We start from the raw sequence: 22,005 nt of genomic DNA, 5'->3' as shown, positions 1-22,005 counted from the left end.
CTTCATATTATACTGAGAAAAGGTAACAGACTCCTCCTCTTTTCAGTTCAGTTGCTCAGTCATGTCCGACTCTTTGTGACCCCATGGACTGCAGTACAACAGGCCTCCCTGTTGATCACCAATTCCCGGAGGTTACTCAAACTCTTCTCCATCGAGTGGGTGATGCCATCCAACCATCTCATCCTCTTTTGTCCCATTCTCCTCCCGCCTTCAATCTTGCCCAGCATTAGGGTCTTTTCCAATCAGTCAGTTCTCCACATCAGCTGGCCAAAGTATTGGAGTTTCAGCTTCATATCTGTCCTTCCAATGAATATTTAGGACTGATTTCCTTTAGGATTGACTGGTTGGATCTCCTTGCAGTTCAAGAGACTCTCAAGAGTCTTTTCCAACACCACAGTTCAAAAGCATCAATTCTTCAGGACTCAGCTTTCTTTGTAGTCCAGCTCTCACATACATGACTACTAGAAAAACCATAGCTTTGACTAGATAGACCTTTTTTGGCAAAGTGATATCTCTGCTTTTTAATATGCTGTCTAGGTTGGTCACAGCTTTTCTTCCAAGGAGCACACGTCTTTTAATTTCATGGCTGCAGTCACCATCTGCAGTCTTATTACAGGCAGATATTCTTATTTTTGCTTTCACTTTGGTGTAAAGCCTGCCGATACAGCACTGAGAACTCCTCAGCCTCCAACTGCCACCTCTTCTCCCAAAGGATAAGAAAGCTGTTATCACTTCCATGCTAATAATATAAAACTTAGCACAACTGTCTTTTGATCTTTCAAACCACTTCAATATTTTGAAAAACAACAACAACAAAAAAACCCTCTTGGCTCCAGGGGAAAAAGAAAAGAAAGATTATAGTTGATCAGATCCAAAAGTGAGTATCTAACATTTCTATGTAACAAGTAATTGTACTTTTTTTCTGTAAGTAAAAAAAAAGAAAACTTGTCCTTTCACTTTTATTCTATTAATTATGACGACACTGAGAAACCAGCACTATACCCAAGAAGCCTTCCTGTCTTTTGTGTCCATCCACCAAGCTATCATTTAATGTATCTCTTTCTTGGGTAGAGACTCTTACCTAGGAAATGCTGTTATAAAAGAAGTTTGATTTATAGAAACATTCATGTAATGTGTAAGGAATTTGCTAAAAAACAGGTGTAAATTCTAACTGTGTCTACGGTTCACATGCCAGGTAAGTAAAGCTCACCAGGTCACAGAAATTCTTTGTTCACTAGTATTAAAAGTCTACAAGCAATAAATGCTGGAGAGGGTGTGGAGAAAAGGGAACCCTCTTATACTGTTGGTGGGAATGCAAACTAGTACAGCCACTATGGAGAACAGTGTGGAGATTCCTTAAAAAACTGGAAATAGACCTGCCTTATGATCCAGCAATCCCACTGCTGTGCATACACCCTGAGGAAACCAGAAGGGAAAGAGACACGTGTACCCCAATGTTCATCGCAGCACTGTTTATAACAGCCAGGACATGGAAGCAACCTAGATGCCCATCAGCAGATGAATGGATAAGAAAGCTGTGGTACATATACACAATGGAGTATTACTCAGCCATTAAAAAGAATACATTTGAATCAGTTCTAATGAGGTGGATGAAACTGGAGCCTATTATACAGAGTGAAGTAAGCCAGAAAGAAAAACACCAATACAGTATACTAATGCATATATATGGAATTTAGAAAGATGGTAACAATAACCCTGTGTACGAGACAGCAAAAGAGACACTGATGTATAGATTAGTCTTATGGACTCTGCGGGAGAGGGAGAGGGTGGGGAGATTTCGGAGAATGGCATTGAAACATGTATAATATCATGTATGAAATGAGTCGCCAGTCCAGGTTCGATGCACGATACTGGATGCTTGGGGCTGGTGCACTGGGATGACCCAGGGGGAGGGTGTGGGGAGGGGGGAGGGAGGGGGGTTCAGGATGGGGGGCACGGGTGTACCTGTGGCAGATTCATTTCGATGTTTGGCGGAGCTAATACAATGTTGTAAAGTTTAAAAATAAAATAAAATTTTAAAAAATTAATATTGTATGGAAATATAATCATGATATCATTTAGAATATACATAATACATTTTCTATTTACAATTCAACAAATCTGTAAACAGATGTCCTTTTTCATCTTCATTATAGTCTTATAAGATAGAAGAGATATAATATGCTAAAATTATTCCTATTTTATGAAGGGAAAAATAGGACTCTAAAAACTCAAGCAGCCTACAAACATGGAATGAAACTGGAGCACAAAAGTTAAAATATTGCCTGGGAAATTTATTGAACTAAGTTTCCTCAATCATTTATTGAGTTGAGAGTTTGCAGCAATGACCCTCAAGTGGTACCAAAAGCTAGCTGATTCCTCTCAAATACCTTCAAACCCTTCCCTCCCTGCCCCCTCCCAAACCCTGAAGAACACCATTTGCAACTGAGGATTTTCTGACCCAAAGAAAGAGCGGCTGAGCCAACTGAATTAGAGTTCTACAAGATCCGATTAGCTGGCCTTGGTGCTACTCCTTCAGGGATATCATGCTCACATAAGAACCTCGCCCTCAATGGCAGGATAAGAGGGGAGGGAGAGGAATGGGAGAATCATTAAGCTGTAAGCGTGAAACTCAAGTGATCTGAATACCCACTTCTCATTTCTTTTGCTTCTCAAATGCTACTGTAAATGAAAATAAGCCAGAGTACAGTATTAATGAACCAAAAATATTTTCCTTAATGAAAAAAAATGTTTTCCTACAGGAACCAGGCCAGGAAGTGGGTGGTGGGTGCATTAGTCAAACTGCTTTACTCTGGCTAGCTGTGGTTATCCAACCCAGATTTGAGAAGCAGCGTAGGTATGCAATCATTTACTTTCAGCCTGCAAGTCCTTTTGATAAAAGAAGCCCTTTGCAAGAAGCATTTTTCTCCTGTCCTTATAAATCAAATAAATAAAAACAAAACTTTCTGCCAAGCCATATGCTGCTGTTCCTATCCTTCAACTGGCCTTAAAAAAAAAAAAGACTACCTTTTTCTGTTCTTTTTCCTATCCCTTTATTAAGAAAAACAAAACAAAAGAGTTAAAGAAAGACAGAGAGAGAGAAATCAAACAACTGTCTAAACAAATCAATCCAACATTTCCAAGGGCTTGTGACCTGCGGCAATGTCAATTCCATCTTTTTCCCCCCCCTTTCTTTCTTGAATCAATATAACCTATGATTCTGATCACTCCAATATGTCAGTGCCTGCTGAGGGCACCTTTTATTGCTCATAAAGCCCCAGACGATAATGAAAAATAAGCAAGAAAACGATAAATTCATCAAGGTTGTGAGAATATTTGAGGAAAAAAGGAATTTCCTGAGGTAACTGTCCTTGACCTGGCTCTTTAATCGAGTGAAATTTCATCACTTTATCTAATATCATGCTTCATGCTTCAGGCACCCAGCAATTCTGTTTTAGTGTGGTCTAATGGGCAGCTGACACATCCACTCAGCCCCAGACTGCATAATTTGTGCTGACATACTGTGTGGCCAGTAGCCTTGCAGGGGCTGGTTATTTGGCCTTGCCAGGAAAAATGTCATCAAGAAGAGGTTCTTCCTAACAATTTGGGGCTTAGCTTCACGGGCTTTGGTGGACTTCACTCTGAAGAGGTACGGAGTCCTTGATTTGGGTGGCTGTGCGTATCTGACTATAGGTGAGAGATTAGAAAAGGCCCCGGTTATGGTGGTCTGAAACCCAAATCTAGGCGGTGTAATGAAGAGTGTCATTCTAACTGCTTTGCAGGTGGCTCTTCTCAGAATCCGATTCAATTTGATATTCTGAGGTTAACGTACTGTATTGGGCCTGAAAATAGGAATGCACACGAAAAGCTTTTACACTTACTCAGTTCACTAAGCATGGCAAACTCATCAACAGCTATTTGTACACTGTAGGAGTGGTGGGACTTAACTTTGATGTTCTGATTTATGCTTGCTATTTTCCCCCCAGTATCACTTTGGAGTCTAAATGCACTTTTTTAAAAAGTCAGCTTTTGACATAATAGGACTTCCCTGTAGCTCAAACAGTAAAGAATCTGCCTGCAATGCAGGAGACCAGGGTTCGATCCCTGGGTGGGGAAGATCCTCTGGAGAAGGGAACGGCAAGCCACTCCAGTTTTCTTGCCTGGAGAATCCCATGGACAGAGGAGCCTGTTGGGCTACAGTCTGTGGGGTTGCAAAGAGTCAGATATGACTGAGCGACTAACACACACACCTTTTGACATAATAGCTGAGGATATTATCATAAATAAAGCAACACACACACAAACACAGAAATGCCATAATTTCTAACATGCACAAACTTCAAAATTTTTCTAAAAAAATATAAAGAAAACTAAAGAGACAAGATAAAAACAGAGATCAGCTTGGTGGGAGCCAGAGACAAGGGCAGGGTGGAGGGATGAATAGTAAAATGGGTGAAGCTGGCGTACTATAAAATAAATAAGTTCTGAGGATGTAATGACCAACACGGTGACTACACTTAATTATACTGTATTGTATATTTGAAAGTTTCTAAGAGAGTAGATCTTAAAAATTTTCATCATAAGAAAGAAACTTTGTGACTATATATAGTGACAGATGTTAGATTTGTGGTGATCATTTTACAATATATACAAATATTAAATTGGTATGTTGTACACCTGAAACTAGCATAATTTATGTCAATTATACCTCAATTAAAAAAAGAGACATAAGTATATATGATATATCACCTCAGACTGAACTCAGTACTAGAGAATGAAAAATGCCATATAAAATGTTATTACAACAACAAAACATGGATTATAGATTAAAGATAAGTACTGTATCAACGCTACATTTTCTGAATTCAGTAACTTGCCATGGTTTTGTAAGAAAATGTGTTTTCTTTCACAATTCACATTGAATTAAAGTATTAATGCTTATGCGGGCACAATGCATGCAAATTATTCTCAAAGGGTTCAGAAAATTTTAATTAGAGAAAAAGGGAACGATAAAGGATTTGTGGCAAAATGTTAAAAGCTAGTGAGTCATCGGAGAGAGGCAAAATAATTCTTATACATAAATTCTGTCAAGTGGAGGTGCAGCTGACTTCCCTCCCCCTTTGTGGAATAAGCCAGTTTTGTATTCATTTGTAAATTCATTTCCATATTTCTGATCTTTGAACTGGCTGCAACATTGCCTGTTTCCCTCATTAATAATGAGTTAAAATATTTGACGCATGTTCACTCAAAACAAAATTGGTGAGCCTGGGTAAAAGCATACAATTCTCTTAACCAAAATTGCCACACTCCTATAAGGTTAAAATCTTTGCAAAATAAAATGTTTTGAAAATTACTATAAACAAAAAACAACAGTGGGTGGGAAACGGTGTAAGAATGAGCACCTGCTGCGTGCACATATCAAGCAGAGATGCTCTTTACAGCAGACGGTGTGTTCAGTCCGGAATCGTGGCCAGGGAAGGTTAAGTAAGCTACTGTGGGTCTATTACTACCATTACTCTTGTCATAATGAAGCTCTGTGACTTGTGGTCTCACTGGGACTCTGGGATGTCTGGTTAGATCTCCCTGTATGCTATGCCTTGCTTCATCTCACATCTTTTATATTTAAGAAACTGGAGTCTAGCAGCTTCACATTTGGCAAAAAGATTAAATTTAATCTCAAATGGAGCAAGATATTTTTTATCTTGAGAGAGGTGAAAAGTCACCCTGGGTCTGACCTTATGGTCCTCAGGGTCCATCCATGGAGGAGGGGTCTTTTGTCATAACATGTTGGTAGCTGCAGTTGAGAAAGAGGAGAGCTGGAGACTGGGGTGAAGAGCAGGGAGTATCAAGCAGTAGAGGCGTCAGTCCATGAAGGACTGAAAGCAGGACATCTTAGCAGTGATGAAATAAGGACACTGTCCTGTCTTTTAATTTCCACATCTTCCATTCTAAGCAGGAGTACTTTTAATACAACTGCTCAAATGTTCCTTCCCCAGTGATTTCCAGCTTTGTTGTTGTTCAGTCTCTAAATCATGTCCAACTCATTGTGACCTCATAGACCGCAATACGCCAGGCTCCTCCATCCTCCACTGTTTCCTGGAGTTTGCTCAATTTCATGTCCATTGAGTTGGTGATGCTCTTTAATCATCTCATCCTCTGCTGCCCCCTTCATCTTTTGCCTTCAGTCTTTCCCAGCATTAGGGTTTTTTACCTATGAATCAGCTTGTCACAAAGGTAGCCAAAGTATCAAAGTTAGGAAGGACCTTCAGCATCAGTCCTTCCAGTGAGTATTCAGGGTTGATTTCCTTTAGGCCTGACTGGGTTTGATCTCCTCCTCTCTAAAGCAATAGGTACCAGTTGAAGTACAGTAACAGTTATTGTAACAATAGTCCATAAATTACACTGAGCCTTTATAATATCCCAGATACTCCATACACAATATCACATTATCTCCTTTAACTCAAAATTCTCTGAGCTAGAGAGTACTAACCCCACTTTACAGATGCGTAAAAAATCCAGGGCTTGTCTAAGGATATCCAGAGATAACTAGTGTACTGGCAGAGTTAGATTTCATATCAGGTTCCAAATCCAGAATGCTTAATTAACCTCTGTACCAAACAAACTCTAGAGCACAGGTTTGATGAAAACAAGCTTAGAAATTATTAAAAGCTCACTGAAGGAAACAATATAGATTCGGTGTTCACAACATAGTACTGCCTGTACTGTGGCCAAGTGTGATCAACTCTCTTGTGTAGCATCATGCTAATGAGATAACCAGTTTAAATAAAGCACTTAGACTATTTAGAGCAAAAAAATGCAAAACAGGGTCATTTTCCTAGATTATTTAAAGTTACTAAGAAGAGAAATGAGGAACTAGTCTTTAACTTTCCATTTTGAATATCTTAAAACACTAGTTGGCAAGACCTCATACTTTCTAAGAGTACAAAACAAAACGGTCTAACTGTGAGAGATTAGAAATGCAGGTTTTAAGTAGAATTGTTTCTGTGATGGTAATAAACTATATCAAAATTTTCTCTACTAAAAGCATTTTTTTTACTTCAAAACATTTTAATTTAACTGGTTTCTGATAGCCAAATTATAACTAGAAGTGTTTGGGATCCAATATTTTATATGAACTTGGTGTATCTTAAATATTAATCCTCTCATCTATTTTCTGTAAACTCCAATCTCCCTTAATCACTGGAAAATATCAAGTCTCACTAATAAGGCTTTGAAAAGGTTAAAAAAAGAATCTTCAGTCCATTAAAATGGTAACTTTGGGTGCCATTTCATTTTTTATCTGCTGATAAGTCCTTCACTTAGCTAACATTTATTGAATGCGTGTTGATACTTGTCCTGGAGAAGCTTAGCATTAAAAGGGTAAGATACACTTCAACAGTGAGTTACAACAATGGGAAAAATTAAAATACTCAATAGAGGATGTAATAAAAATCACTTTCCTCTCAGAGACAGCTTCTTTCTCATTCTACAATATTCTGGTGCATCTGCCCATCACAGGGCTTTCCCTCCTTCACAAGGAGGAGCACGTGACTTAGACTGACCAGTCAGAGAGCCCAGCTTCCCAGAAACAGTGACAAATGATGCAAACTGGAACAATCCTCCCAGGGAGAAAAAGGATGATATTGGTGCTGTGGAAGAGGGTTTCTCTTCTTCTGAGATTAAGAGCTAAAAATATCATGTAAATCTAGCACTTCTGAGAACCACTTTCCTATCGTTCGGAGTGAAGGGTCTGCTGAAGTCTGAAATCACTGGGATGAAAACAGAGACAAAAAATGAGAACACTAGCTGGGCACTGCATTCAGCTGGCTCAATTTTTAGTTATACGAACCAATAAAAACTTTTACTTGCCCAAATTTATTTGATGTTTCTTTCATTGGAAACTAAATCACCTGACATCAAGGTGATTCCTGAATAAAGTTTGACTGGACTGTAAAACTTATTTCATCTCTAATAATTTATCTAATTATTTAATAATTATCTAATAATTTAATAATTTATCCAAGTACTACAGGGAGGTAGAGGAAAGAACAATTACCTTCAGCTGGAGAAGGCCCCCCAGTGTTTCATAAAGGGGTAATACTTGAGTTAAGCTAGGATTTTCCATGTAAAAGCAGAGTAAGGACATTTGGGATGAGGAATTAGTGTCAGCAAAGCCTTTCATGAAGAAATGTGGAAGCTTCCAGTGCATTTGTGGAACTCACTGATACAAATACACACACACACACACACACATAGAGGGAGAAAAGAGCAGTTGAGGCTGGGAAGGTATTGGGGGAGCTAGATGATAAAAGACCTCGAAGCAGTTCATCTTTTATTGTGTAAGCAAATGAAAGCCACTAAAGGTTTTTTGGGGGGAAGAAAAAAAACCCTCTTGATTTATCCTATTTCTTGGGGAAATAATCCTGCAACAGTCTAAGGAAATAATTAAATTAGGAAAGATAGGAACAGAAGCCAACCCAGGAGCAGCTCTGGTGAGAGGCGTTCAGGACATAAAGACAATGCCTAGGGCAGAGAGAAAAGGGGACATAATCAAGAGACATTTTAGAAATAAAATTAAAAGGGCAAGGTGATGAATGTTAAACTGTTTGAATAGTAATATCTATCAATAGGGAATTTTTAAAAAGAAATGATGATCTGATAAAGTTTTGATGAAAACATTTTCAATGGTTCAAACCACCATCTTTCAGGCAAAGAGGAACAAACCTTTGAGAAATGCTTAGAAATGATCCAAAACACGCAGATGTACTACGCTCACTCTAGTATCAGGAAGTGAAAGAATTTTACTTCTAAGTTTCTACTTTATAACACATTTTAAACTGCAGACAAATGAGCTGGCATAATGATAGAGTCACAGAATGAATTGCAAGTTGAATGTTAAATGATGCTTGCTTCCTCTGGGTTTTTGTGTGGTCGGGCTTAATCTTAGGACAGCAAGCAAATGTGAATGCAGACTGTCTTCACTTCCTTCCTTCCTTCTCTTTTCTTCCTCTTTCCCTTCCTTCCTCCCCTCAGCCCTCTTTTTTTTCCTCTCTCTCTCTTTTTTTTTTCTTCTCTTACGCCTCCACTACAATTAAATTTTTAGCTAGGTTTAGAAGGAAATTTTTCTTTTTGTAATGGAAATAAATCAGTATGCTGTTTTAAAATGGCAAAAGAAAAATTAGAAAAGCTTTCTATGGTCTGGGGAGTGTGCTAACTTCTAATTTTTAATGCAACAGTTACTGAGCACTTACCACATGATGGGCAAAGTGTCAACTGTATCTTTTCATCCAAAGTAGCCATTTTCTCTAGAAATGCAGTGCTCAGAATCTGTGCTTGAGGAATTGTGACTCCTCTAATTTAATAATTAGACATTTTCTCTTTCAGCTAGATTACACTTCTAATCATAATATCAAATTTCAGGATGATTTCCTTTCCTGGATTGATTATATTATCATTTGAAATCAAATAGGGAATGTGCAGATAGTTCTAAAACTTCCATAATGATTTTCCCTGAGGGGACACAAATGTTGATTTCAAGTTGTAATCCTTGGCGTGGGGAAGGGGAGGCCCCATAGCCTGTTTTAACTTTCAGATGGATATGACTCACTCATCATTCATGTTTAGTTAGATATTGAACTTAATAGCAAACTCTGGTATTCAATACTGAGTGTGAAATAATGTTCAGCCATGTCAGGGGAGGGAAAGTGGATGGTGAGAGAGGGATGATAGGCTCTGAGGATAAGGGGAAGGCTAAAGTGGGAAAGTCGGAGAAGGCAATGGCAACCCTCTCCAGTATTCTTGCCTGGCAAATTCCATGGACGGAGGAGCCTGGTAGGCTGCAGTCCATGGGGTCGCTAGGAGTCGGACACGACTGAGTGACTTCACTTTCACTTTTCACTTTCATGCATTGGAGAAGGAAATGGCAACCCACTCCAGTGTTCTTGCCTGGAGAATCCCAGTGATGGGGGAGCCTGGTGGGCTGCTGTCTCTGGGATTGCACAGAGTTAGACACGACTGAAGAGACTTAGCAGCAGCAGCAGCAGCAGCAAAGTGTGAAAGTAATGGAAATCTAGTTATCAATGCTAGAAACCAGGTGGCAAAAGAATATGAAGCTTACCATCCAGAGGATCTCCTAGGCATTTTTCTGACTATATCCAGATTCAAAACCATTTGAAAGGAAATCAGAATTAAATTCTTAATTTATATTATAGCATCCTTTCATGGATTTCCCTGGTGACTCAGACAGTAGAGAATCTGCCTGCAATGCAGGAGACCTGGGTTTGATCCCTGGGTTGGGAAGATCCCCTGAAGAAGGGAATGGCAACCCACTCCAGTATTCTTGCCTGGAGAATCCCATGGACAGAGGAGCCTGTTTGGCTACAGTACATGGGGTCACAAAGAGTGGACATGACTGAGCGACTTTCATTTTCACTCTTTCATGTAAATACCATATACCATTATTATTATCCTACATAATAATCTAGGAGTTTCTACAGGTTTTTTTTTTCCATCTTTAAAATGCAAAGAGGGGAAAAAATAAATACTGGTGACCATCTCCAAATCTCCCCCACCAAAAAAAAAGTAAGAAAATGGAATACAGAACAAAAAGGTATACAAAAATCTCATTTTATAAATTAAAGGACAAACACATGAAAAGATGCTCAGCATCACTCATTATCAGAGAAATGCAAATCAAAACCACTATGAGGTACCATTTCACACCAGTCAGAATGGCTGCGATCCAAAAGTCTACAAGCAATAAATGCTGGAGAGGGTGTGGAGAAAAGGGAACCCTCTTCCACTGTTGGTGGGAATGCAAACTAGTACAGCCACTATGGAGAACAGTGTGGAGATTCCTTAAAAAACTGGAAATAGAACTGCCTTATGATCCAGAAATCCCACTGCTGGGCATACACCCTGAGGAAACCAGAAGGGAAAGAGACATGTGTACCCCAATGTTCATCGCAGGACTGTTTATAATAGCCAGGACATGGAAGCAACCTAGATGCCCATCAGCAGATGAATGGATAAGAAAGCTGTGGTACATATACACAATGGAGTATTACTCAGCCATTAAAAAGAATACATTTGAATCAGTTCTAATGAGGTGGATGAAACTGGAGCCTATTATACAGAGTGAAGTAAGCCAGAAAGAAAAACACCAATACAGTATACTAACGCATATATATGGAATTTAGAAAGATGGCAACAATAACCCTGTGTACGAGACAGCAAAAGAGACACTGATGTATGGATTAGTCTTATGGACTCTGTGAGAGAGGGAGAGGGTGGGAAGATTTTGGAGAATGGCATTGAAACATGTAAAATATCATGTATGAAATGAGTTGCCAGTCCAGGTTCGATGCACGATACTGGATGCTTGGGGCTGGTGCACTGGGACGACCCAGAGGGATGGTATGGGGAGGGAGGAGGGAGGAGGGTTCAGGATGGGGAACACATGTATACCTGTGGTGGATTCATTTTGATATCTGGCAAAACTAATACAATTATGTAAAATATAAAAATAAAATAAAATTTTAAAAAATAAAATAAATTAAAGGTCACGTGCAAAGGCCAACAGTGAGTAAAGCATCCTTAAGGAGATGTCACTCTTAGAAATGATTCTAAGGAACGTGAATATGCCTTTTTTACATATAAATCTGAAATCGGCTTAGCTAAAAAAAACTATCAAAAGCCATTTCCAGGAAAACTTCAAATATCACACAGACAAATGCATTAATCAAAAAAATAAAAGATACATTTCATGAAATTAAGGATTCTTGAGTTTTCAGACCTTAAAAAAAGTATGTTCTTATAATTTCTTTTAAGAAATAAAAGGAGTTATCATTGGAACAATAATCAACTTTTCGCAATTTAATGAAAAATAAAGGGAAAGAGAGCTGTAACACATATTGAGCTTTCATTTTTTTTTTCTTTTTTAGCAAAACAAACAGTGAGTGAATGTGCTTTTACCACATCTGCTTAACCTTGAAGATGCACAGTTTTGCTCTCTCTTGCTCTGGAAGCTTTAAATGGCAAAAACATGCCTGGTTTCATGCACAGTCTGACTGAGTAATGCAATGATATCAGTGATAAATCTGAAATACTTGTGGTTTTTGTGTAACATTTCCTCCAAGAATTATAAATAAGCCCAAAACATTAAATAATGCAAAGGGAACCCTCCTTAAGAACCATATAGGAAAACAAGACTGAGTGACAAAGTCATTTGTGTTTGCAGTGTAGCCTCATTCATAGGGAAATTCACATGACCCAGACTTGTCTTTTGACCAATCAATTCATTAAAAACAAATTTAATTAAACATCAACGAATTTGCATCCAGGTAGCCACTGCCCTAATGACATTTATTTGGTAATGGTAGAATTCAGGGTTTTGTCTTTTACATCTACACTTATGTAGGTTCTACAATATGTTCACAGGATATACAAAATTGGTCATCAAATGGATTTTTACATAGATATCTTTTATTGAACCCTTGTTAGCCTACGTTTAGGAATAAGGGTTAGGGGGTTGGTATGTAATACTCTAGTTTAAAAGATATTCCAATAAACTAAGCCTAAATCCACTCATGTGAAATAGATGGGGAAACAGTGGAAACAGCGTCAGACTTTATTTTTTGGGCTCCAAAATCACTGCAGATGGTGACTGCAGCCATGAAATTAAAGGACACTTACTCCTTGGAAGGAAAGGTATGACCAAACTAGACAGCATATTCAAAACCGGAGACATTACTTTGCCAACAAAGGTCCGTCTAGTCAAGGCGATGGTTTTTCCAGTGGTCATGTATGGATGTGAGAGTTGGACTGTGAAGAAGGCTGAGCGCCGAAGAATTGATGCTTTTGAACTGTGGTGTTGGAGAAGACTCTTGAGAGTCCCTTGGACTGCAAGGAGATCCAACCAGTCCATTCTGAAGGAGATCAGCCCTGGGATTTCTTTGGAAGGAATGATGCTGAAGCTGAAACTCCAGTACTTTGGCCACCTCATGTGAAGAGTTGACTCATTGGAAAAGACCCTGATGCTGGGAGGGATTGGGGGCAGGAGGAGAAGGGGACGACAGAGGATGAGGTGGCTGGATGGCATCACTGACTCGATGGACATGAGTCTGAGTGAACTCTGGGAGCTGGTGATGGACAGGGAGGCCTGGCGTGCTGCGATTCATGGGGTCGCAAAGAGTTGGACATGACAGAGCGACTTAACTGAACTGAACTGAAATCCACTCATGCTGTATGCGGGAATATTTTTTATGTGCGTACACAGTATCAGTTAACCTTCTAAACTGTATATTTTTAGATAGTAATAATTTATAGTAACTACAAATCCTTTATGAATTAACCAGACCACCAGCCACAATGTCAAAATAATTAAAAAGAAATTTCATGAAAATACTAAGCTTAAGTTGTCTCCTTTACTTCTAGGTAAATGAAATAAGCAAAAAAAAAAAAAAAGGAGATTTGCCTCAAATCAACACACAAGCAGAAAGCAGAAGACTTCAGAACTCCAAGAGGAATGCCACCCATTTAAAAAATAATATTGGATTTTAAATTAAATTCTTAACTAAAGATGGTTCTAAAAATCAATGTGCTCTGCTTCAAGGCAAGAAGAAAAATTCTAATACAGTTCTAAGTACACATTAGGTGCAGAATAGATCACTGATTAACAAAAAAGCAGTGACAAGAATCTCATGCTTTTCTAGAAACAGAGGCAGAATCAGGGCTTTCTTTTTGTCTTGAAGTCCACTTCTGTTATGTGTAACGTGGAGGATTGAAAGAGTGTAACTTTACTAGGCCAAGGAAGCAAGGAGACACATAAAAAGGTGTGAAAGAGGAACTTTAGGACTGGCAAAGGCAAGAACACCAGCTCATTTTCTCATTTTCATACATCTCAAAAAAAAATTCTTTTAAAATAGAAGGTATTTTTTTCTATTTTTTCCTTAACATAGAGAATAAATCTGAGAAGGGCCTAAGATCTCCCTAATCAATTGGTCCTCATTGTTCTTAAAAGTAGGTGGGTTGAGAAGGCTTCCAATAAAAAAGAATGAAATAATGCCATTACAGCAACATGGGTGGACCTAAAGATTATCATACTAGGTGAAGTCAGTCAGAAAAGCAAATACCGTATGATATCACTTGTATGTGGAATCTAAAATATGACACAAATGAACTTATCCACGAAAGAGAAACAGAGTCAGAAGAGTAGAGAACAGACTTGCAGTTGCCAACGGTTTGGGGGGGAAGGATGGATGGGAGTCTGGGATTAGCAGATGCAAACTATTATATACGGAATGGACAAACAACAAAGCCCTACTGTAACACAGGGAACTATATTCACTATCCCGTGATAAACCACAATGGAGAAGAATATGAAAAGGAATCTATACATATGTATAACAATCACTTTACTGTATGCAGGAATTAACACAACATTGTAAATTGACTATACTTCAATAAAATAAAACTTAAAAAAAGAAAGAGATGGTTTCCAGTTTTGAGTAATCATTGTTCTTTCATCTCTGCAAAAATCCTTCTCAAGATCCAAAAAGGAACCAAAATGAGGTGATAGTGGGACCATCTGCAGAAATCTCCTGCTATCCCTTTAATCTCCAGCTGAATGGCAGCTTACAGTGCCCAGATACATACCAAGGCTCCCTGCATGTGCTCTGGCTATATATACAAAAGGTATAGCCCGGAAGAGACTAAAGCACAGAGAAGCTAAAGGATGACTGTTCCAGACAATAAAGATTACAGGCGCACTTCTATACAAATTAAGACATGTATTCCAAGTGCACTGTCCAAACAGGTGGACACTATGTACATATTCATTAGAGCCTATGCAAAACCACCAGGGACTCCCTATCTTAAAGCAGTCCCATTAAAAGGGAATTAACCTACTTAGAAAACAGGGCTGTGTGTATTTGACTTGAAAACAAAATTTGACAAGGTGACCATCTGTTTTCCCTCTTCCACTTAATTACAAAAGGAATGATACTTGAAGTCAACCAAAATATCCAAGAAGGAATTGATATTATGACCCACTCATTTTCTCTACAAACTGCACAAAAAGAACAAAAATGGCCACATTGAGAAAAATCAGAATTAGTGACTGATCTTTCACCACAACCATTCAGCTTGCAGTGTCACGCTGAAAACACTGACACTACTCAGATCAGATCAGATCAGATCAGTCGCTCAGTCGTGTCCGACTCTTTGCGACCCCATGAATCGCAGCATGTCAGGCCTCCCTGTCCATCACCAACTCCCGGAGTTCACTCAGACTCATGTCCATTGAGTCAGTGATGCCATCCAGCCACCTCATCCTCTGTCGTCCCCTTCTCCTCCTGCCCCCAATCCCTCCCAGCATCAGAGTCTTTTCCAATGAGTCAACTCTTCGCATGAGGTGGCCAAAGTACTGGAGTTTCAGCTTCAGCATCATTCCTTCCAAAGAAATCCCAGGGCTGATCTCCTTCAGAATGGACTGGTTGGATCTCCTTGCAGTCCAAGGGACTCTCAAGAGTCTTCTCCAACACCACAGTTCAAAAGCATCAATTCTTCGGCGCTCAGCCTTCTTCACAGTCCAACTCTCACATCCATACATGACCACTGGAAAAACCATAGCCTTGACTAGATGAACCTTTGTTGGCAAAGTAATGTCTCTGCTTTTGAATATGCTATCTAGGTTGGTCATAACTTTCCTTCCAAGGAGCAAGCGTCTTTTACTTTCATGGCTGCAGTCACCATCTGCAGTGATTTTGGAGCCCAGAAAAATAAAGTCTGACACAGTTTTCACTGTTTCCCCATCTATTTCCCATGAAGTGATGGGACCGGATGCCAAATTTGGAAAACTCAGTAGTGGCCACAGGACTGGAAAAGGTCAGTTTTCATTCCAATCCCAAAGAAAGGCAATGCCAAAGAATGGTCCAACTACCACACAATTGCACTCATCTCACACGCTAGTAAAGTAATGCTCAAATTCTCCAAGCCAGGCGTCAGCAATATGTGAACCATGAACTTCCAGATGTTCAAGCTGGTTTTAGAAAAGGCAGAGGAACCAGAGATCAAATTGCCAACATCCACTGGATCATGGAGAAAGCAAGAGAGTTCCAGAAAAGCATCTATTTCTGCTTTATTGACTATGCCAAAGCCTTTGACTGTGTGGATCACAATAAACTGTGGAAAATTCTGAAAGAGATGGGAATACCAGACCACCTGATCTGCCTCTTGAGAAATTTGTATGCAGGTCAGGAAGCAACAGTGAGAACTGGACATGGAACAACAGACTGGTTCCAAATAGGAAAAGGAGTACGTCAAGGCTGTATATTGTCACCCTGTTTATTTAACATATATGCAGAGTACATCATGAGAAACGCTGGACTGGAAGAAACACAAGCTGGAATCAAGATTGCCAGGAGAAATATCAATAATCTCAGATATGCAGATGACACCACCCTTATGGCAGAAAAGTGAAGAGGAACTCAAAAGCCTCTTGATGAAAGTGAAAGTGGAGAGTGAAAAAGTTGGCTTAAAGCTCAACAATTCAGAAAACGAAGATCATGACACTACTCAAGCCACTGGTAAATGCTTCCTTTGGGAGGGACAAATGCCCATGGGGTGATACCTTATTCTACCAGCTTGCCTGGAATCATCTCCACCCAAAGTCAGAGTTTCTTCCTGCAGAGTTTGTCTAGTATGTGTGCTTGTTTTTAAATAAAATATATTTGAATGCAATAGTAGAGAAATAGCTCCTTGAATGGAAAGCACAACAGATTAGAAGTTCAAAGGTCTAGATACCAGTCCCATGTAAGTCACCAGGTATCTGTGTGACCTTGGACAAATCACACAACCTGAATCTTAATTTTACCTCATCAGTAAAACAGGAATTGTAATACCAATTCTAGTTACCTTCTAAAACATTTGGGAAAGTTTCATAAGATAACTGAAAAATTTTCAAATGCAGAAGATTAATAACAACGTTAACAAAAACACATCACAGTAGACCTAAGAAGAACCTATAAGGGACCTAACTAGAGCATGAGTAAGTACCCCATACAGTGGTAGGACAGTTTTCTAGCTTCCCCTTCTTGTTTTAGATTTGCTGACCAGTTTTTTCTCATCTCAAAAAGCCATGAGAATAGTCAAGGTGTTCCAGAGAAGTAATAACGTAACGGGTATTTGCACTTGTGTAGACCTGACTTGCAAGCACAAAAGTGAACTGTGTGTCAACTTTCTGGAATTTTCCTGAGACCACAGTGACCTTCATTCTAGTGTTGCACTCTCCAGTGTGGGAGCCACCAGACACATGTACCCATTTAAATTAAAATTAATTAAAATCAAATAACATTAAAATTTTAACCACATTTCAAATGCTCAATAGCCCCAGGTGGCTAGTGACTGCCATGTTGGACAGATAGAGAACATTTCCATAATAGAAAGTTCTATTGGACTTTATAGTGCATAAAAAAAAATAATAATAAGGCTTACCAAGAGATAAGTAGGGAAGATCGTATATGCTTCAAGTTCAAGGTTTGGTTCAATTCTGCCTTTTCCTCAGACTAATGACTTAAACTCCCCCAGACTCGGTTTTCTTCATCTGTAAAATTGAGACAGTAACAGTACTGTTTTATAGGGTAATTATGAAAATAAGTGAATAATATAGGCAAGGTATCTAACATATTACACACAATTGATAAGTGTTATTTATTACTGTATTTTATCAAGTCTAAGATGCAGAGCTTTTCACATTTTAATATATCTCAAATTCGTATGTAATTTATAGTCTTTGCCAAAAGATACTTGGCAGAGAAATGTGTTGTGACATAGATGTCAATGTCTGCACATGTGCAAATTAGCATGTGTGTAGAAGGTTACAGATTCATTTGAGTCTCACCTAAGCTGGGAAATAAGCCTTGTTTGCATGGCATGTAGTTGAACCTTATTTTAAGTTTGGGTTCCAATTGTCATTGAAAATGTCTTCAAAAAAGAATATATTAAAATGTAACAGAGAAACAAACAATAATTGTCTTTGCAGAATATTGTCACGCTCTACACAACACAATTAAAAGCAACAGAAATTGCCAAGTCTCTTGGAATAGGCATAGGTTTCTCGAAACTATGAAGAGTCGATGATATATTTTCTTGAATTCCAGTGATCATTCTGGCACCAGTATCCCTCTATCAGAAACAGTTGATTCTGAAGAACTGTCTAATGTCCATTAATATGTAATTCAATTATGACAGAAAAGTTAATTATGATTTGAACCACACAGGGATTGTTCATCAAGCCTGGAATATTATGACACATCTTGAAATGTCTTTCAATCATAAATATACTAAAGAGGAACAGATTATAAAAGACAGGTTTTGAGGTGGATTGGAGAAGGTCACCATGGTGCTGCTGATAGTGTCCAAACCAAAATAGACTCAGGAGAACATTTTTTACTTCAAATGTGGAAAAAGCTTAGGCTCAGGCCAAACTTATAAACTGAAGAATGAACATCTACAGGAAAAAACAAAATGTGTAATTTTATAGGTGCTTTTTTTCTGAAAAGTTGTTATAAAATTCATGATGTATCTAACAATTTATGATACCTTGTATCAAGGAAATAGATTATCAGCAAGAGATCTATAAGGAAAGAAAAGACAGATCCCTAATCTCCTAAACTTAGTTCTAGAAGACAGAGTTTTTCTTTTTTATTTTTACTATTGATGTTCAGTTGCTCAGTCATGTCCAACTCTTTGTGACCCCATAGACTGCAGCACGCCAGGCTTCCACGTCCATCACCAACTCCTGGAGCTTGCTCAAACTCATGTCCATTGAGTTGATGGCATCAACTGATGTCAGTGATGGCATCCAACCATCTCGTCCTCTGTCATCCCCTTCTTCTGCCTGCAGTCTTTCCCAGCATCAGGGTCAATACATTTCATCAAATCTGATAATTTATTTGAAAAACACACAATTATTTTCAAAGCAACTAAGAAAAAAAAAAAGACCCTGCCAATTAGACTGATACAAGTATCTTATTATTTTGAAAATTTTCACACTTAATGGAACGATTTCTTTAAACTTATTTTTACAGTGTTTTATGTCATTTATTACTCCCATGTATTCACAAAATTAGAAATTTAGTAAAAATGTCTATGATTAAGATGCTACAAAAAATTCTTCACCTAAAGAATCCAACAGACCTTTCTGAACTCCAAGGTCATCATGAGAATATCATACCTGAGCACTTAAGGCAAAAATGAACAACTGGAGAACATCCCTCACAGACAGTACTGAAACAGTTTCAGAGTCAGGGGTGGCTGGGGCACTCCTGAAGAAGGGAGAAGGCTGCAGCCTATCCACGGGAAGACTGCCAAGAGCCTGAAAGGTCAAGAACTAAAACTCATCTTGCAGCCTACAAGCCTGAAAATCTCACAGGTTCTCCTACAGAAGCCATCATACGATCTGACTTGTCACTTCTCTGACATAGCGCTTCAATAATATTTACTAGGGCTTTTATTCCCCTTGATTTTAAAAGGTATTCTTGTTCATTGCAAACAATTCAGGAAAACAACATCAATAACAAAATACAAAGAAAAAATATATGTCTCACATCTCATCAATATTGGTACATTTTGACATATTTCCTTCTAGTCCTTTCCCCGTGCCTTAACTAAACTAATACTAGTGATGCAATTTTCTTAGCACTGTCTTCACTTAGCATTTCCGAAAGTCAGAAGAATATTCTGGAAAAACAAAAACAAACAAAAAGGTATCCAACAGGAATCACTTTTATATTCAAAGCCACTGATCACTGTGTTTCTCCACAGTATTTTATTGAAGGATAATATATATGTTGAATATAATTTGAAAGGGTGCTCTGCTATTGACTATGGAATTTTATTCCAAGGAACTGACACTCCATTGGCAAATGCTGACGGTGGTGTTTCTGTGATCCGTTCCAAACATCAGGACTTGAGTCCTTCTCCAAATGTCCTTATTTGCTTTGCAGTCTAAAACATTAAGGGATTTTAGTAGCCCAGTGATGAATCAAATTTACTCCCCCCGTTTTGGTTCTGTTTCCTGCTCTAACAGTTACTTTTTCTTTCAACGTAGAATCAGAATGTAATCTTTTAGGGAAAAAAAATTAAATAGTAATTAAACTCAAAACACATAATAGGAACAATGCACATAATTCAAGTTATAACAACACAGTCAACATATTAAAGTGATAAAATAGTCCAGACAAGATTGTTCATGAAGCAATGCAACAGTATCGTAACTGTCGCCTGAAAAATTATATGATGCCTTTGATGATAAGATGCACCTTGATTTCAATGTGTAAAAAGTGCCATCTTAAAATCAATACTTACTTATATATAGGGAAATATTAAGAATGTAGTAAATTTTAACCCAGGCTTTCCCAGTGGCTCAGATAATAAAGAATCCATCTGCAATCCAGGATTAACCCCTGGGTTGGATCCCTGAGTTGGGAAGACTCCCTGGAGGAGGATATAGCAACCCACTCCAGTATTCTTGCCTTGAGAATCCCCATGGGCAGAGGAGCCTGGTGGGCTACAGTCTATGGGGTCGCAAAGAGTCAGATCACAACTGAGCAACTAAGCACAAACTTTAACTCAGGAATCCAATCAGTAAAACTCAGACTGCAGGAAATACTATAGGTCAATTCAATTACAAGGAAGGAAAAAGGGAGAAAGAAGGGAAAACAATAGATTAAAAAGAGATTTACAAAACATTTTAAAATATATCAATCTATCTTAATGGATTACTATATACCTAGTATCTCAGAGCATAAAGAACCTGCTTGCAATGTAGGAGACCTGGGTTCATTCCCTGGGTTGGGAAAGTACCCTGGAGAAGGAAATGGAAACCCACTCCAGTATTCTTGCCTGGAGAATCCCCATGGACAGAGGAGCTGGTGGGCTACAGTCCATGGGGTCGCAAAAAGTTGGACATGACTGAGCCATTAACACACACACAAATTAATGAGACAATTGGAAATTTGAACACTGATTGGATATTTGAAAATATTAGAGGATTATCATTAAATTTTAGATGTAATAATGGTGTTTTGGTTATGTATTTTTCAAAAGAACCCCTATCTTTTTAGGAATACATGTTGAAACAATTACAGAAGAGATGATATGAAATCTGGGATTTGCTTCAAAGTACTCTGTGAGTGTAGAAGGAGTGCAAGTGTATATGTGTGATGGGCGGACTGCTGAAACAGCCTCCAGTAATCCCCACCTTCTGGTAACTACACCCTTATGTAATTCCTTCCCCTTGAGTGTGGGCTGGACTTGGTGTTTTTTTTCACTAAGAATAGAATTTAGCAAGGATGATGGGATATCTCTTTTATGATTAGGTTCAAAAGACTGTGTTGGACTTCCCTGGTGATCCACTGGTTAAGAATCGACCTGCCAGTGAAGGGGACACAGGTTTGATCCCTGGTCTGGGGGGATCCCGTATGCCTCGGGGCAACTAAGTCCGTGAGCCACAACTACTGAGCCCAGACACCACAACCACTAATGCTTGAGCACCCTAGAGCCCATGCTCCACGACAAGACACTGCAAAGAGAAGCCCACACACCACAATAAAGAGGAGCCCCAGCTGGCCTAAAGAAAGCCAGTGTGCAGCAATGAGGACCCAGTGCAGCCAAAAATAAATTTAAAAAAAAGATCATGATTTCCCTTCTTGTTCACTCTCTTGCTCTTGTCCTTGTGGGCAGCCTGATGAAGCAAGCTCCATGCTGTGAGATGCTCTACAGAGATGTCCACCTGGGAAGGAATAAATGGAGGCTTTCCACCAAAAGCTCTTGCAACTGAATCCTGCCAACCACTTGAATAAGCTTGGAAGTGGACCCTTCAGGTGAGATTTGTGATGACCACAATCTTATGAGAGATCCAGAACAGAGGATCCAAAGAAGCCCCATCTGGAGACCTACTCCACATAAACTCTGAGATAATAAATGTATGCTGTTATAAACTGC

The 22,005-nt window shown here is 38.8% G+C and overlaps 1 long non-coding RNA gene across 1 annotated transcript in view; it reads right to left on the bottom strand.

Moving 5' to 3' along the window:
- Positions 1 to 7,179: 7,179 nt before the first annotated feature.
- LOC129650183 (uncharacterized) overlaps positions 7,180 to 22,005 on the bottom strand; it is a 40,547-nt gene continuing 25,721 nt past the window's right edge. Inside the window, exons 2-3 of the long non-coding RNA XR_008713654.1 lie at positions 17,494 to 17,602; positions 7,180 to 7,769 (exon numbers count right to left, since the gene is read on the bottom strand). This is a non-coding gene — a long non-coding RNA (uncharacterized LOC129650183). The remainder of the gene's footprint in view (positions 7,770 to 17,493; positions 17,603 to 22,005) is intronic.

Source organism: Bubalus kerabau, chromosome 4 (assembly GCF_029407905.1).
Source record: "Bubalus kerabau isolate K-KA32 ecotype Philippines breed swamp buffalo chromosome 4, PCC_UOA_SB_1v2, whole genome shotgun sequence".
Lineage (NCBI taxonomy): Eukaryota > Metazoa > Chordata > Mammalia > Artiodactyla > Bovidae > Bubalus > Bubalus kerabau.
The sequence above is the reverse complement of the archived record's forward strand: the minus strand, read 5'-3'. Positions and strand labels throughout refer to the sequence as shown.